Raw genomic sequence first — 19,602 nt, forward strand, 5'->3', positions numbered from 1 at the left:
GCGAGCCCAGCACTAAACTTGAGAGTGGAAATGGTGTCAGCAGCAGTAGCTGCCCTCCAGCCTGCCCACTGAATTCATGGCTGGTCTCATCTGGTACATGTGGACTTCAAGATCCTTGATACTGGTCAGTCCTCAAAATTCCAGAACATCTTCTAAGCAGTATTACAATGAAAATGTTACATACAAATATATATCTTAAAAATTTTAAATATTTTTCTTAAATTCCTTTTATCATGAGAATTTTGGGGTGGGGGGTGGTGTTACTCTGGTATTTTTGCTCATCAATAACCCAAGAGCAGCTAATCCACTGCATTTCAGATACATCACCATATATTTCAGATACCACAGCTGGAGATGATCATCATCTGATGACAGATCATTTGTAAAAGCAGAACCTTAGCTATGGAGTAATCTACCCAGAGAGATAACACTTGGCTCTATTGCACTTCATTCTTGGAGACCAAAATCCACACATTGTTTTTGAGGAAACCTTCCCTAGAAATAGCAAGCCGAATATAACAAGAAAAAAAGAGAAATGGAAGTGTAAAGTCATTGACCTCATTCCACTATTACCTCTCATGGCTCTTACTCACATCTAGTTTTGTAAGGCATTTCAAAATGCTTCAGTGAGAAATCCTTTTGAAGTATCAAGGACTGGATTAGATCTGTAGTATGTGATGAAAATGAAAGATAGGTACCTATAGAGAAGAAAATGCAATTAGACACAGGCGCCCAGCAGCTGTCTGAGGACTGAGGGCATATATAATTGGGGAAGTAGACAGCTAGGCAACATCTAAAACCATCCATCGAGATGTGGATAGCTTACTGTAGCAAATAGGCTTTTCTGCTCTCCTGTGGCCTCACTTCGCTCAGGTTTTGGGGACAGGAAATCAAGGCACGTGGACTAGGAACGAGCAGTGGTACTCCCTGGCCAGACTGGCAATGCACGTGGTCAGGAAAGAGGCAGAGATTTCAGAGTGCACTGGGGATTGCCATTTACAGGGTTTTTTCCTCCTTCCTTAGATTACTTACAGTTTTGGTTTAGCCTAAGGTACTGGGAGGGTACAGTTAGGTAGACATCTAAGGCTACAGAACTCGAGCAGCAAAAGGATGAAAAATACCACTAGAAGCAGCTCAGCAGGCACGGACCACAGCAAAGAACTGAAGAAACATCAGGCAAGTGTGTATGGGGCCGCTTTCTTTACAGAATAACCACCACACTGAAAAGCAGCATTTTGGACCTTCTTCAAAAATGATGAAACAGTGAAGTTAAACTATTAATAAAGGAACTGCTGCAATTCTTGAAATTATTGTTTGTTTCATGAACTTGTATTGGTTTTATGCAGAACTCTACCAATACTTGTTCTGGAAAAACCCTCAGATTATGTTTTTAACAATTTTGTTTTAAAATACAAGAGAAACTTTTTGAACACATAGAATATTTTTTTCTTTTGGAAGAAAAAAAGCAGCGTGTTGACCAAACAGGAGTGAAACAGAAGTGTTTCTGTGGCTCTCCACCTGCTGACTGTTGCTGGTTTTCTTTCATAAATATTCACAATCCACTAAAGTCCTCTTTGTAGATCTAAGAGTGGAATTCTGGGGTTAGTGTACGAAAAAATATATTTGGATACTACAGAGAAGAAAAGAAGCCTATCATAGCTGCTGTCTATGGCAGCTGTCTTTTTTTTTTTTTTTTGTCTTTTTCTTTTTTTTCTGGAAAAGAGAAAAAGGCATTTGTTTTTTGTGGAAATAAACATACAGTTGCCATCCAGAAACAAGCAGGTATGAAGTGGTGAAACCTAGCTTTCTGGGGCAAGTTCACACTGTATTGCATTACAAACATCCAGGCAAGTCCCAAGTGACTTGGTGCACCAAATGACAGACACAGCAAGAGCCACACAGAGGCTTCCTTAAAATCATATGAAGACAGTGAAATGGTGTTGATGAGCTGAACTCATTAGTTCTTGTTCAGCACTAGGCATACATGCCCATAGTTCTTCACGGTAGCTGCTGGTACACTGCACAAGGTAGTCACTAGAAAAGTGTCTGTGGGAGAAGCTACACTAGCATTTAATACTAAGCAGTTTAACTGTTCACACCAGTGCCATCAGGGGAGCTTCATCACTGGTTTCAGTGGGAGCCAGTTTATGCCAATACTTGCAGCTTTTAGTCAGTCCACCCTACAAACCCAAACATTTAGGATCAAACCTTCTCAGCGTGAACAAATGAAAATGTAAAAAGGAATAGAAGATGGGAAGGACAGCTCCAGCTCAGCCACCCCACAGGCAGCAGCAATCAGGCGGGACACCTATCTGAACAAACTGCAGTTATTTGGAAGACGAGATTTCACACTGGCTGTCAGGAAGGTAATCTCCTCTCTACAGCAGACACTGGGAATACCCTCCACACTGCTTTGTTCACCATCAAGAAGAAAAAGTTCACAGCCTGTCCCTGGGTTGGTTAGCGTGTAAGAGATGCTGGGCAGGATGACCAGAAACTAGAAGTCAAGATACACAAATGGATAAAAAAAGGAAGTGAGAAAGCCAGCTCAGGAACTTTCTCAGATGCTTAAATGCAACAGAAACACACAACCTGAAGAGACAGATGATAATATATTTCTTAACACAACCTTATGGAGGAGGTTGCCTCATTTGCTGAATGACAGAGTGGGAATGGAAAGTCTTAGGTCCTCTACCTTTACAAACACAAATCAGTCTGGTTTATAGCCCAAAGAGAATACAAATAGTAATCGTGCAGTAATCACTTCTGCACAAACACCTCCTTAACAAAATGGATAAATCGGTATTATTCATTTGAACTAACAGAAATGAAGAGAATCTCACAACTTCATTGTAAGAAAACACTGTCATACAATCAATCTCTCCCCGCTTTGTAATCAATAACTTTGCTCTGCCTTGGTTTTTCTGAACTGGCAGGAGACCATTACCTTGTGACAACATTCTTCCATTTACATCTCACCTCTTTAGAAACTGTAGAAACACTCCACTGGCCAGATTTTACCAGTAAATATTGATTGAAGATAAAAAAAAATCCCAATAGCCGTCCTCATTTAAGCCATTTAACTTAAGCAGAAGCATGCTTCTTGAAAGAGACTTATTTTAATGAAGAACAGTATGACAGAAAAAAATCCTTTCTAGAGTTAAAGCATGCTTGCTGCTAAATAGCCTCTTTGTATAATTAGGATTTGCAAAGTGGCAAAACACAATCCAATTAAGTAAGTTAGGTTCATGTGATTAACATCAGACTGGCAGTATTGCTCTCATAGTTCATCAGTAACTTTACTAATTAGGACATTGCTAAGCAGAGACATCTGACCTTGCCTCAGCCAGTTCAGATTATGGTTTACCCTTCTGAACCCTGCGTCAGCCTCACTGTTTGCTGCTTTCCTTTCTTTTCTTGCTGGTGGACACTTCCCTGTGATATTTTGTTCCTTTTGAAAGTCATCCTAGCAGTCATCAACCACCATCAAATAATCAGTGCCCCTTTGTTCACTGACTGAAGAACAAAAAACTGAAAAAAGATAAAAGAGCTTTTAACAGGGATATTTTTCTGCTCATACTCTGAATTCACTACAATATTAAAATCAGAGCAAGGCTGCATAGAAAAGCAGCCAGGAAGCAATTTTAAGTTTCAAGTAGCAAAAAATGGAAATTATCTTTGCTGGCCAAATAGTAACCGCAAGTGGAAACGGTGTCACAAACGTTGCTCCACAGCAGCACGGCCGGGGAAACCGTATCTGTGATTCCAGTCCTGGCAGCATCCCTGACCCAGGACAAAAGGACAAACCGTAGTCACAGATTGCTTTGCTTCATCTTCTGCTGCAGGCAGCTTCCTTTCCTACACTGCTGTGGGTGTGACTGCAGCACTTCTTATCAAGGGCCAATTATTTCTGCTAAGTAGAAAAACAGAAAGAAGATTTTCTAGATTGTCTTACACATCATAGCTTTGTGGTTAGGTAGCCTTAAAATGACAGCCGACAGAATAAAATAGTTTGGAAAGCACATGCAACTTTGTGATAGTGATGAAGCAGGAACTGATAAACATAATATAGAAGCTTTTAAGTATCAAAAGAAAATACTATGAATTTACATTTTCTCTAAAGCAATTCAGCAAATCATAAACTGAATTGATTCATAATATATAGAACTTACAGAGCACAAAGAACTACTATTTGAATCACTTTTTCCATCTGATGCTAGAATCCTTCTCTATATTCTTCCTAGCAATGACTGCTAAGCTACAGAAATAAAAATACTGAATAAAAATTAACTGTAGATCTTCAAGGATAAACCCCCATGGCTCAATGCCAGTTACAACCAAAATGTACCTACGACATTAAAAAGATGTTAATAAACCTGTTAGGAACAGGGAGACAAACAATGAATTAAGCAAATTAGTGGAAAAATGAAACCTCTAAATACAAAAGAAAACTAATTATGGGATTAGAAAGGATTAAGTGACAGAGCCTGAGATGGCAGGGAACTTTACTCAATAGTTCTTCAGATCCCTGTTTGTCCTGTGTTTCCAATCTTTCCAGGAAAGATTCTAATGAATTTTACTGCTGCATAGATCTCTCAGCAGTCTGTTTAGTTTCTTATCTAACCAAACTGTTTTACAGCCCATGCAAATAATTTTCCAAAGAAAGTACCAGCAGCGCACCGTGCTCTCCATTCCGTTCCTCCCTCTGCTTTACGCTGCTGTATTTCTTCTGCTTCTTGGGCTATATCACTTTAGCCATTAGAAACACAAATACCAAGGATGCTAAATCTTGCATGGACCTTGTAGCTCAGTTCCTGACTAACTTGATGCCAGTGAGTTAATCTTTACTTGTTTTCTAGACCAAGGCATATTCTCAAATACTATGGCAATGCCTCAAAATATTGCTGCAGTAGTGAAGCTGGTCAGAAATCCACAGAATCTTCACAGGAAAAAAACAGATCAACAAAATTTTAATCCATTCCCTCTGCTCTCCATTAATATTATCAAAACAGCATGATAAAGGCCAATTCCAATTCTAGTTAACACCTGGATGCAGAATTCAAGTGCAACAAGTTGTACTTCATTCACATTTCAGTGATAAAGAAACTGCTTAAGCTAAAATGCTTCACTTGCATTCCATCAATTTCTCTAATAAATAAGTCAAAACAAATCACTCTGCTTTTCAGACACTTGACTATACACTTTGAAAGTATTCAACAGTTTAACTTCCAGCAGGGGAAATGTTTTCTTAAACTGTGTCCTCACATACACAAATACATACCCACAAAATAAATCTTGGGACGACAGTGAAAAGAAAATTAATTTCAGTCTGGAGAACAGCTGAAGAGATAGACATAGGTAAGATGATGTACTAAACTACTTACTGTTTAATGTGGGGGTTTTTAAAATATGTTCTGTGCTGCGTATACCAGTTGATGCTTACTGTCATGAATGCTGGCAGATGATGCTGTTTGGGTGAGTGAAACGATCCCAGAAGCTACCCTTTCCACAGACACCCATACATAAGGATTATAGGGTGAAGGTTTTACTGCACACCTTTGCTTGCAAGTTCTTTAAAGGATCACAGCACTTGTATGTCAAGCACACTGTGGCTCTTTCTGTTGCCACCAAAGAGCAGAATTAAGGCTGGTGGATCCATTTACACTGCGTTTTAACCTGGGATTTCATTTGAGTTATATCTTAAGTTAAATCATTTGACCTTATATCTATATGATTTATTAGAAAATGCATTTAGCATAATTAAACCTAGACATACAACTTTGTTTTAGATCATAGAGTTACAGTTAGGAGATAAGCCAGTCTAAGAGGTTTTAAACTGATATTTCAAGGATACTGATCCCAAGCCTACCAACCCACACTATTGCAAGAGGCTTCAGGTCAGGCTCACAGTCATCAGGACTTCAATAACTTCACCAAAGACAACCCAGGAAAGAGGGGATTTGAAGGCTGCCAGGGATCTACCTTTGGCCGAGGTAACTGCATACACAAATGCAGGCCAACTAAGGACCAGGTAGGCCTTCATAAAAAAAAGAGAAAGCTGAAACCATCAGTAGGAAAAAAGGGACACTTTTTGAGCCACCTTTCAAGAGACATCCTTACAACAAACTGAATGAAAGTAGGATGAAAGACTGCTTGCTTGGATCTGAAAATGTGGTTCTAAGACAACGTAATACAACCAATTCTTAGACTATCAAGACAAATCACTCCTTAACTGGGATCCAAATATATCAGTCCTTCCCATAGTGTCTCCGTGGTGTTCCCCTGTTTCTGGTCCTCTAAGCAGAGTGATGACTCCTAGATTTCTTTTTCTTTATGCTCACATTATCTGTGATTTTCTGACCTAGATCACACTATTGTAACTTTTTCTTCCCCTTCTGTAAAAAGCAGGATTTTGAAAGTTTGGTGGAAAGAGTCTAATCCCTCTGTGTTCCCAACCGTTCCACTGCCATCTGTGACAACTGCTACAACTAACGAGCTCGCACCACCACATCTTCCCCCTCTCACCAGTTCCATGGTGAGCTCTGGTAGGTGGAGGGTGATGGGTGGCCTGGTACCTGGCAGAGCCTGGGAACACTGTTCAGAACCATGGTTTCCAAGAAGGGGTATATGAAACCCATCATCAATCCACCTGAAAGGGAAAACTCAAAGAACTGAAGGAACAATACATAGGGACTGGACTTTGCTGAGGTAAAAATAAAGGGTTGGAAAATGGAAACTTCACTGTCAATCAGGTTACAACACACAGTTTACCCATCCCTAAACATAGGGCTCTCTTACGCCTCTCCCCATTCCCCAGTGTACCGCTCAAATCAGACTTTCCAGAGGTACTTTCTGCTCCCTATTGCTGCTCCACATAAACAACAGCCTTCTGCTGACCCTCTTATCCTCACATTGGCCACCACTGCCTGACAAGCCTGGCAGCTTTCTGGCTATCTCCACAGAAATAATAGTTTGGCTCCTTCCTTTGACAAGAATTCTAAAATAACCAATTTCTATATATTCATTTTTCAATTCATTATTCAGATTTATTCAACCATAAATCTGCTTGAACAGGGTTCCAGGAAAAAGAGGGTGTGGACAGGAGAGGGAGGGAAAAAAAAAAAAAAAAGAAAAAAGAAAAAAAAGAACTGATAGTAACCCTAACCACGTACAATTTCCTACCATGGGTGACACTGCTAAATGAGGATTTGCATCTGAAAAGGAACTGTTCAATTAATTTTCATGAAATACAGTCCCTAGTATGGACACCACTGACCTTTCACCTAGATATCAACTTCACAGGGAAATATTTCTTTGGCACCACATCTTGAGATAACCAAGAAAACCTCATATTTTCTTGTTACATTTACACTTGAGATTTTCTGCCCACAGATGCAACTCCTATCTCCAGATCTTGTGGAAAACGAACAAATGTGCCTTTATTGTGTTGTCAGAAAACAGCCATTTGAAGGCATGCTAAAAGTTAAGCGGTTTATATGGATGACAAGAAATAACATATTGTATTCCTCAGATTCAGAAGACTTAGCCAAAAACCCTACCTTAACGAAAATCAGCTCGCTGAAAACATTGTAAGAGAAGATGGTGGTCTAGAATAAATCTTTACTGTAATTTTATATATATAAAATTATAGTGACACTGCATTACTTCGTACACTTTACTGCATGCATGTAAATTTAATCTATGCTACTTGACACTTTGTCCACATGATACACTTAAGAGTTATCTTTAATGCACTTTCTGTGTTATTATGGAATACACATTCCATTGTAAGTGATACTGTATAAACCTGCAGTTATAGGGGAAGGCATTAAGAATTTTGGATGGACTTTGTTTTTTTAACATTTTCCCAATTAAAATTATGTATCAACAGATCCATTTTATAACAAGCATTTAGTAGCAGAAATCTTCAACATTTTGCAAGTTAAAAATACAATTCCTCAGAGAAATACACTTCTGTACAGTGTTTAGAATGAGCTACAACAGCCAGTGTGTATGATTCGGCATCAGTTCATATCACACAAACCTCATTCTTCTCTTTTTGGCCCAAGTGGGTGCACAACCTTTACCTTCTTATAGAACCTGATGTTTCAAAAAGCTTAAAACAGTAGCAGCAAAAAGGAACTGAAAATGTCGAGTCCTCTCCTGCTTCCCTCTCCCCCCTTTCTTTGACAATTTTATACACAATTCTGATGAAATCTTAAATAAAAGGCAAGAATCACCTAAAATATTTTTTGTAATGAAGACCAGGACAAAGCATATTCATGTTTTCAGCTTTGTGATAAGTATTTCACATAGCATTCATAACTAGTTTAACATGTGTTTGGCTTATAATGATCTTTCTGAAAAGAAACAACAGCTTGGTTTTTTGGTGGTTTTTTTTTTTTTCATTCCACAACAGCAAATAGTTATTATTAAGGAGGTTAGAGAAGATTACCATAATGGTTCTTTTTGGCCTTAAATTATGTCCCAGCTATGAATAAAACATTCCTATCTTTGATTATGGTTTGAAAGGACATTTTAATATGACATAAACAGTCCACTTAAGAATTTCAAGTGAAAAGCAAAAATAGTCTTCTCCATCTACCTACCCAATACATTCTTGAATCCTTCACAAGAAAAACAAGAAATGCAGGAGGCCACCTTATCAGCACTAAACGAGTCTGTCCTCACAAGTTCTCCATCTTGCCAAGATTGACCATTTGCTTCTAGAGCTCTTGTAAAGAGCAAGTACAGCAAAGGCCTTCAAAGTGTGTGTGTGTGGAATCAGTTCTCAGTTATACTCTTATTTTTTCAAAATAAGATAATTACTTTTGCCAAATGGAAATGACATTTCCCCTGGTGATGATATTCCTTAAAAAAACCTAACATCCTTTTTATTTGAAGCATATGCATTACAGATGGTTTAATAGATGTTCTTCCCATTCTCTGGTCCTCCAAAGAAGAGGTTAATCATAGCATGTGGGAAATCTAACATGTACTGACCCTATACATTAACAAAAATAAAGTCCCAGATTATAAAGACCACCAAGGAACCTGAAATGGGACTTAAGAACTGGAACACCAAAACTGCAAGTTGTCGCAGCCACAAGTCATATGGCGACTGTCTGTGAGAGTCTGAAGTCCCACCACTGCTTTGAATTCACTTTCTCTGCACACTGTCCTAATGTCCACATCTCAGCATATTCTCCCTTGTCAACGCCACAGTCCCTTGGGGTAGGAGAATGTCACACCATGTTTGTACAACACCTAGAACAATGCCATCTTAATCTTTATTTCAGGCTCTGCTGTGCAAATACAAGTGATATGTATTTCTCTCACTGTATTTTTCTATATAGCCCTATATATCCTACCAGATACTTTTATACACGTAAAATTCTTTCAGGTTAAGTTCCTTCTATTTAAGCAAACATAACATGAAGTGCACCTTGCACTGTATTCTTCCACTTGCAGAATAATACAAAATAAGAGAGTGCAATGTAATGGATTAGTGAACCGAATCTCTGAAATGTGCCAGAGCTAGATCGCATCTGTTATTAATAGCAGCAACTCAGCTTTTATAATGCCTTTCATAAAGAAGAAACCTAAATGCTAGTCAGTTTTAAACTGATAACAGCAACTATGTCAAAAATGTTGGACTTGCTCTGTGCTTGGTTCAAATGTGAGAATGCAAAAGCACTAGCAGTGCAAAACGACCTCATCCAACCAAAGCATACCTTACCCAACTGGGAGATTGTGCACAGTACTGTCCAAGGAGTAAGAACAAATCATTCTTTTGCCGCTGAATAATTTTTTTTCTGCAGCAGCAGCTTTAATCAAGGAGGTTTTGATTACAACGCACTTGAGAAGGCATGAACAGCTAATGCAGTGACAACCCAAACTAAATGCCAACTCCATCATGAGCTGATGTTAGCCTCTCTATCAGCATCAAAGCTTTTCTAATACGTAGGTTTGCTCTCCATACAAAAGATTCAGGATGTGCGCCAGTGGAAGAATGGTGAAGGTACCTCATCCTGAATACATTTAGGTGAATGACCAGTTCTAGAAAATGTGCATACTACAGATCCCTGTACTACGTGAGCAAGGACAAAACCTCAAAACAGCTCAGTAGGAAAGGAAAAAAATTATTTCAACAGCTAGGACTTATTACAGGCACAACCTGGTACTAAGGGTATCCAGTGACTCTCGGGAGGATGTTCAAGCCAATATGATGAGGGCAGGGGGGGTGCCACTCTTGCTCTCATCTTTCTGTTGAAATTATGGCTGCAACAATTTCCCCAAGTCAAATACTCAGAAGGCTCCTTCTGATTTCCTAACGTTATCACACAAAGACTGTGCCAAGGAGTAAGTTTTAACCCATCTCCAGCATAGCATATCTCCCACATCTTTAGTAATTGCTTGGAGTGTTACCACCTGCTGTTAGGGTGAGGCACTAGTCCCACTGCTCTCTTGGTGGTGTACTGAAATAGCTGAGATGATCATGTTTGGGTAGGTGCTGATGTGTTAGATCTGCTTAACAGATAAAACTGAACAGAGCAAATATCTTCAAGGAGACAGATCTTAGACATGAGCTGCCAAAAAATAATGGGAACAAAGTGCTTTTAGGTATACGCACAAACAGATTGTTAGCTGGCTGGGAAATCGTAGTGCGGTCACCAACCATGTGATCTACAAGGATCCAGCTCAGACAGGCGTAGGCTGGAGCTGCACACAGGTTTTTCAGGCTCACCGTTCTGGATGCATCCGACATGTAGTTAAGACCACCTCAACCAACACCCTCTCCATTCCCTATCTTTATGAATATCTGTCCATGATACTAAAAGTGTTCATATATAAATTTTTCATACCATTTCTGATCCCTGACTTACCTCTTTAGCACCCAGAGTGGGGAGGTTATCTAAACCAAAAGAAAAGTAAAGCAGAGAAAAGTTTAAAAGCAACCATGTGCACTACAGGGATAGTTGGGGCAACTCAAGACAACATGAATTACTATTCTGAAGTTTTCCTGAATTCCATTGATGACCAGAGCATCTTCAGCTATCACATCAGCATAATCCTAGCCTTGCAAAGTCTAAGCTCAACTATTTGAAAAATACCATAGGTTTTCTGAGTGCATTTATCACTTACATTAAATAATCAGGCACACAATACTAATCCCCAGAAAATAATAAACTGAGCTGTCCCGTCAAATTTTTATGCAGGCGGCCAGCAGTACTGTGCCATAAGATCTTAATAGGATTTGAAAGTGTCCTCTCAGCAGGCTGCCATAAACATTTTGCTTCACTTTGAGAAAGCTGACTAGTATAGTTTATACTAGACAAGTCGCACCAGCCCGTTCAAGGACACTCCTGTGGACTCGGTGCCAGAGAGTATAGGCTTTAAACTGGAGCTTTGCCAATTTGAATACTATCAAAAAAACCACCCCAAAACAACCCCAAATCTACAACCCGTCACTTTACCTTCTTCTTTCAAGTGTTGATGTAGTACTTTCCATGATTCTTTTGATCAGTAACCCAAAAGATACACTAAAAAACAAGGAGCAGCTAAAAAGTACAGTAAAGGGACAGAGGCCTTGAAAGTATCAGACAAATATCTTTCCATACAAAACACATTTTTCCATAGAAATGAAGGGATGTGATCTAAAGAGAAATGCTGCAGTCAGCACAACACATCTATTTGCTAAGTCTCAAAGAACAGCATCAGCACTCCAGCCCCAAAAAATAAAATGAAAACACCATCGCCTAGTTCTACAGAAAAAGATCAAATTGAGGGGAGTGGGAGGGGGACAGAGGGGAAGCGGAGCTACAGTGTCTTTCGCAAATAACAGAAAAGATTAATAGCCATCTCCAGCTTTCCAAGCTCTCTCACGTCTAAGAACAAGCACTAGAAAGAAAAATATTTTGTTATTTAATTGATGGCTAACTTAAAAAACAGAGTCACTGAAATTGGGTTTTTCCTAATTAAGAACAAGAAAAACAGAGGTTTTCGTAAGGCAACATTAGCATCTTGACATATATGACAAAACAAAAGACCTACTTGTTCCCAGAAATTAGGAACCTTGAAAATTATTACAATGAGCATAGGAGACAGACACCGTCATGCACTGAAGCTTCTTTGTGAAAGTTTTGACAACAACAAACATTTTTTCACATGATCTTTTGGTAGCCTAGGTTTCACAGCTTGACACTGAGCAAGCTCCAGTCTCCAAGCAGGTTCAGTGCACAAGTGGGATTTTCCTTGAAGAATGGTTGGATTGTGTCCCTCAGCACCCTGCACTGTCCTCTGGAGCCTGGCTCTGCACAACACGATAGTCACATCCCTCAACTACTTTGGCGTAGCTTCTAGGCAAGGACCCACATGACTTGGAGGTAATGGGAAACAATCAGCCAAGTACAAGATGGTTAGTGCGGGTGCCAACGGGCTAAAACACTCAAATCATCTTAAGCATATGAATTTGGGAACGCTAAGATTACAGAGGAATCGTATCTTTGCGTTAGGAACTGGAGGGATTGCAACTGAGTCAGTATGCGTGTTGGTAACATCAGTCTGCAGAGCCAGTTTACAGACTGAAGAGGACAGTAATTTTATCATCTCAAAATAAAAGCAAACCTGAACTTTCTTTATCAATATTAAAAGTTTCAGATTTCACCACTTTACATGAACTTTATTACTGTAAGAGTGACAGCTTTGCTTGGAAAAAGAACCTGATTTATAAGACAGAAAACAACCTGGGTTTGTTCAAAAAATGAAGTTTTGATAGCAACACTGGAACAGTACATAAAATATGATAAGGCGGCCTAGTTTTGGTACCCATTATCCTTATATTGTATTTTCCATCATGTTCCATTTGTACTGGGTCCACTTGAATAGGAGGGCAGTACTGAGCTGAAAAGGGAGTGAGTGAAAGGACTCATATCAAAGCCCTAACTTCTGCCCTTCACAAGCCACTGACCTTACGCATTGCTGCATGCACAAGCATTTAACCTTTTAACATCCTGTGAAGGAATTTACCATCATTAATGGGTTTTCATACATGTCTCTTCTTGTACATTTTATTCAGCAAGCACTCATTGCTGACAGACTGGTTTGTGGCTTGTTTTCATATTTGGCATTAAAAAGATCATGAAGAAATGGAACATGTCAAAGGTGACAGGATCAACAATCACTTAAATCAATAATTTTTGTAAGTTTTACATTGCATTGCTTATATCTTTCAGTTTAGTACTCCACTTAAATGCCCATTAAGGCTTTTCTGCATTCTATTTCATTTATTTTGACAAGGATAAAGAAGTATTGAAGCTTCCCGCAAGCTCATAATCTTGAGCACCTCTACAACCATACCTTTTTAAGCAACTTTTCCCCTTGAAGTTTGCTCTTTAAAGTCAGAAAGACCATACAGCCTATTAGAATATAAAGCAGGGAATAAACTGAACAGAGTAACCGCCAGCTAGAGTATTCCAGGAATTAAATACGATGAAAATGTTTCTTTCTGAATTCCTTTCAAGTTAATTTCATGCAGCAGAAAGAATTCAAAATAGAATGCATTTGTTGAAAATTCTGCTAGCTGTCATCTAACAAGTTTGTAAATCTTTAAAAATTTGCCAGTTAAAAGGAATGTGTAGTTTATATTTGATGCTGGCAGAGTTCCAGGTACTATTACCCAGGCAATCTATAACACCTGGGAGAAAACACACACACACACACACACACACACACACACACAAAAAAAAAAAAAAAAAACAAACCAACAACACTCCCACAAAACAACAACCACCAAAAAAACCAACCACAACATAAAACAAACAAAAAAACCAGAATAAATTATGCCCAGGTTTCCATTGTTTAGAAGATTTAACTGGGTTTTTTATGCACAAGTATAATCTGATCTGGTTTTCCTAATGTAATACAATACTTGCATAAAAGAAAATCTAAGGAACAATTACTACACAGTAGCTACTAAATCTGTTCCTTTCCCCTATCTTTCAGACTCTACATAGGAACCAATGTCCTCTAAGCCTTCCACTAAAAGATATAAATTTTAGTAGACAACAATTATGGAAAAATTTTGGACCAGCCAGTTTGGTTACTCTCCACGGAATTCACAATAATCAATATCCTGCTCCACCAGGCCACCACCAAGCATATCTGCCAGGCAGATCCCACATGATGAGTGTTGAACTTTTCCTCTGTAAAGCTTGCAATGCTTACACTGCTCCCAAGATAACCTACAGAAAGCAGTCATATCACATAATGTGGTTGACAGCACCCACCACACAAAATACTAATGCAGACACCCAGATACATCACTGGATAGCAGAAGTTTCTAACCACGTTCCCAGCATGCTGCAGGAAAATGCTATGTGTAGAAATCTGGTACAGTGCCAAATGCCATCAAAGAACAGTTTCAGATGCTGTCGTCAAGAAGATTGAAAGGTGCTGTTGTCAAATTATGCTGGAGTAGCATCCAAACCCTCAGAAACAAAGATTGGTTAGCTTCACAACATCCCCATTCTCAGCATCCTTCAGTTTTTTAAGGGGTGGGGAAGGCTGAAGAAGTGCAGCTCCAAAAATGCACCAAAAGATCAAATAGAAATTTTCAAAAACTTCTGTCATCAGAAGACTTCATCTACCCTTTGAAGATTTACCCTTACACAAGAACAGCGGGATATGTTTATGACAAGATCCTTCTTGCAGTGTTAGGTTTATGGTTGGACTCAATCTTAAAGGTCTTTTCCAATCTAAACAATCCTGTGATGCTATGATTCTCCTTCAACTTTCCTTCTCCTTCTAAAACATACCCATGACTGTGAATCACCACTCACTCTGTAAAGTCCTCATGATTCCACACCGTTACTGTACAACCATGTGAACTACCAAGTGTGTTTGTACATATTTCAGGCAGAATCCTGAGTTATTACACCACATGAAAGAGAACCTTGACCTGTGAAGCAGAAAAAAATTGGCAGGAGGCAGAAGAGAGAGGGCAGCAAACATTTTCTCCTCCCCCTGCATTTCACATTAGGACTGCATCTGTCCCTGTGATGTATATGAAAATATGACATCCCCTCCCAAACTGATTTTGCCTTAGTACCCAGTACTACATCTGATCTGAAAACAGAGGTTTCTTTATTGTATTCTGTTTTATATATATATATATATATATATATATATTCTGGAATAAACAACATTGCCTTCAAGATGACAAAAATATTTCAGATATTTGCGGAGGGGGGTAGGGAGGTGGATCATAGGAAAAGTATGGGATCTTAGCTAAATGTATGGGAAGACGCTTAAAAGGAAAGTGACTGCAAACCACTAGCCATGGCTGTTAGCTTTAATAATTCATTTGCCTATTCATTTACATGGTGGGGGATGGGGATAGGGAGGTGGGGGTGGTGTCTGTACCGTGTATGTATACTCATAATTCTTCATTAAAAAGTGACAATGCTAATAGTCTAGAAAAACTTTATGTTCTTTTCTAGGGCGTGGTTTTTCCATCATTACCTCTGAATGTCAGTGGGGCAAGTTTCCAATATTGTTCCCCTTCAAAATACTATAATTACAACAGATCTCAAGTGTTTCTCAATGTTTAAGGCAAGTGGATGATTCAAACCTATCTCAGCTTTTACTCTTCTCCTGTTGAATAACAGTTTAGGGAGCACATAGCACTTTCTTATGTGGTCCTAGTAATAAAACAATGAAAACAAGTGACTGTTACTTGCTGTGGACAAGCTGCATTTCTTGAAAGCAATACAAAGCTCAGAGAGCTGGAAGTGCATGACAGGAGTCAGTGGCCCTCTCAAGCAATGGATCTCAAGGTCACATTTGGCCCTGTGCCTCAGAAGGCGACCCAAGAAAGGCTGAGAAGATTGCCTTAGGAGTACATAATTAAGTGATAACATCATCACCCCTGCATTCTGCAAAGTGGTAGTCCAATTCACTTGTGATAAACTACTTGTTCTCCAGCCTCATAACTCAGGCACTAAACATTCAATTATTCTATCATAAAACAAATGGGCAATGATATTATTGTTGTTATAATTCCTAGACAAAATAAGTTAAATTTGCTAAGGGAAAACAGCTAATTACCCCTCGGCTTATGTTAGAATTGCAGCAGGTAAGCAGATGAGTAAGTTATTTCAGTCAAGTAACTTGGAAACAGATGGTGATATATACCTTGATATAGCCTTGTGTAAATTACAGGAAATAATAAAAATCATCACTTTTCAAAGCTTTCTTGACCTTTCCTCAAATAGAAATTGGGCCACTCAGAAGACAACACTCCCACACTAGCTCTCCTGCATCCCTAGAAGCACCTCATTTAACTGAGTCTGAACAAAACTGCAAAGCTGGTGCTTGAGACTGTGGCTGTATTGCCTCACCTTTGCCCTTCTAAATAAAATACAACATATCCTGACAGAACTTACAGCAAGGTCACAACAACAAGATTTTAATTAGAACAGAAGGAAAAGGCAAATCTCCTTCAAGACAGCACCACCTAATCTTTGTCCCCATATTTTCTTCCAACTGTTCTCGTTTTGTAAGGAGGACATGCATGCTTCCATACATAAATATAGGTTCTCATTTTTTTACCATTTCTAGATATTTGTCTGGTGGTACTGAAATGCTCAGCGTATGAAATACAAAATTATGCGTAAATCCCAAGTTGTGTTTGCATAAATTCTGTGTGTCCTGAAAGGATGGATTTTGTTTGGGTAGTCTATGACAGCTAAGAAAATGTATGGTAGCCCAGTGCCCCAGCATGTTCCAGCTGCCAATAAAAAATTAAATCTTTCTGAGTCTCATTCTCTGTCCCTACTTGTGAGATCAGGTTATTTGGGGAGTAAGAGTTGAAGCAGAGCACAGAGAAATTCCCAGCCCCACCCCAAACAACACACTATTATTGCTCTAAGCTTTTATAGTCTCATTGCGTTACTTGCTAGTACCATAGCTTTCTTCCTCCATCTGTATTGTGAAAACGCACCCCCAGAGCTCTAGAGGGGCCAGTCTCCTCTTCTTGAGTTCAACATGTGAGCCAACCTAAGTTATTACAGATCCAAAATGATATGCAGACAGGGAACTTTCTCCCATAATTCCAAAATTGCTCTGATCAATGGCCATGTGAGGCTAGGGTATGAAATTTTCTTTTCATGAGCCAACATAGCTTGCAGCCTTTAAAATCCCACAAGAATCTTAATGACAAAAACTGATGTGGTCCTCTATTCCCTATGTAAAGCAAGGAGAATGATTTCCCACAGTAGATTTCCCAAAGAATTATGTGAAGACAATTTTCGACACCATAAAAACATACAACAGCATCCACTGAATTGTCAGGGTACAGTTTGTCTTCCCTGGCAGCAACATGGGCTCTGAAGAAGTCCTGACCCCCAGTCTGCATTCCTGCTGCTTGCTCCCATGCTGAGGCCCTCTCCTCAGTTGTGCCACACCTTGTAACTCTTTGATGGACCACAGAGTAACCTGAGTCCTTCATCTAAACCTTTTTGATATCATCATCTTGGAGGTTGGACAGTTTTCTGGTCCAGATCTCCACAGGTGGTCTCACAAACTATTAGGTTTGCGCACAAGCGGTGAGGGATCCCAGATAGGAAAAGTAAAAAATGCAGCTGAGAAAAAGGTATATAAATTCCTGATATGGTTACTCCTCTTTCAAGAAGCTGGGCATTACATACTGGCTTTTCAGCACAACCCTGATCTCATCAGAACCAAGACAAACTCAATGAAATCTAAGCTAATATTTAGCACTCTTCTCATCAAGTTCTAAATGTTTAAAACAAAGTTCTAAATTTCAATTCTTAATGGTTGGCAATATTCCTCAGAGTAAATTCTGATATATTCGTAAAAGTGCCTAAGAGGCTAGGCACCAGAATCTGACACTGAAAAGTAGCTACTGGCCCTTTACAGTGGTGTTTATTCTAAAATTTCTTTAAGCAGATAATAATTTGGGTGAGAAAATCCTACCAAGATAAGGCAGTGTAGCTTCCAAAGATATTTTCTCCGGTTAGTTTGGAGATTTTGCATTTGTTGTAAAGTTTGAATACAAAGCAGTAACACAGAGGGGATAAAACCCCCATGCCTCTGTATGTAACATCATATTGACTTAGTGGAACAATATAAACACACTAACCTTACACTCTTGTTGCAGGCAGAGATCTAAAAATAGCTAATGTCTCCATGTGTTTTACAAAGCAGGAAATATTTATGTGAATTACAGACTGTGAAAGAAGATGAAATAAAGGGACATTAGAATAGGACTGTTTGGGCAATTTTTCGTCTTATTGATAGCTGGAAACAACAAGAACTGCTGTGTGCACTTCATGAACATACGTGGAAAAGCATACTAAGCTCTAAGCTCAACCCTTCACTGGATGATAGTGAAAAAATGATTATTTTTTATGATTGATAAAGGTCACAGCACACCCATTTCTAACGTTCCAGCCCTCACTTAGTCTGTGAAGCTTTGTTGCCGTAACACAGGTTTTATCACCAGAGATTTATGGGCAGACATTCACAAATTCAGATCAAGCCAGCAAGACAACATTTATTTTTTTAATCAGCAATATCATCTCCCCGAAAGCCACAAGCCCTCAGCTAACAGGTAACTATTACCGAAACCCCACTGCAGTCACAACTGCTTGTCTGTACTGTGCAGCAAATGCAGCCTGCAGTAGGCTCTGCAGTCCTGTTTTGCCCGTCACCAGAGCAACTGGAGTCACTGGCTATGACTGGAGTGTGCCATGACTCCTTGCCTGTCCACTGCCCCACGTTTCATGCCCAAGGAAACCACAGCACAGGGAAGGGGACATAGTCGAGGCCTACATCAGGTGTAGGTGTTTGGAAACAATACTCTGGCCTCACACTATAGGCTCTATTTTTTGTATTGAAGGCCAGCTGCATCCCAGGTTTAACCCCACAATACCCACACTTTCATGGTGTTAAAATTTTTCACTTTTCATGGTGTTGTGATTTCAGATTCTGCTGCCCAGGTCTTCTGCACTAGGGGTGAGGTGGAAGAGAGATGGCACAAGGTTCCTTTTGCATCTTAGCAAGAAAACCTGGCAAGAAATGGCTTAATAAAGTAGCTGGTTTGGTAAAACTGAACAAAGGAATCACCGAATCATTTCAGTTGGAAAAAAAAACTTTAAGATCACGAAGTCCAACTGTTAACCCACGACTGCCAAGTCCATCACTAAACCATGTCCCTAAGCACTGCATCTACACATTTTTTAATAGGGAATATAGATAGCAATATCTATATCAAGAAGGGGAATACAGGCAGCAAGTAAATCTTGTGACCCTTCAACTGCTGGGAACCCCAGGTTTCTGCAGCATCAGACAGATGCTGGATGGATTTTCCCACAGCAGATGTCATCCATAGAGAGAGGTTCCTCCTTTTTGATCATTTGAGCTACTATGTAATTTTCTTACCAGAAAACAACTCACTTCATCATTTCTGCTGTCAAACAGAAAGGATGTTGGCTTGAGAACTTGCTGCTGCACAGTCAGATAAAGGTAAAGCCAGGCGGGTGGCTCCGGACGGGAGTTGCCCACAGGCTCCGCTGTGGC

General features: G+C 39.4%; 1 protein-coding gene across 3 annotated transcripts in view; it reads right to left on the minus strand.

The window, feature by feature from the left end:
- The window catches only part of SLC7A11 (solute carrier family 7 member 11), a 176,322-nt gene that overhangs the window by 112,599 nt on the left and 44,121 nt on the right, over positions 1 to 19,602 (minus strand). The window contains exon 2 of one of the 3 annotated variants that reach the window (XM_080403016.1): positions 594 to 698. The exons of 1 other annotated variant lie outside the window; for it this stretch is intronic. The gene's annotated coding sequence lies outside the window, so the exon portion shown is untranslated. Of the gene's footprint in view, positions 1 to 593; positions 13,727 to 19,602 lie in introns of those variants that run through there. One more of the 3 variants, XM_080403014.1, reaches the window with a different exon arrangement.

Source organism: Falco punctatus, assembly GCF_963210335.1.
Source record: "Falco punctatus genome assembly, chromosome: 1".
In the NCBI taxonomy this organism is placed as follows: domain Eukaryota; kingdom Metazoa; phylum Chordata; class Aves; order Falconiformes; family Falconidae; genus Falco; species Falco punctatus.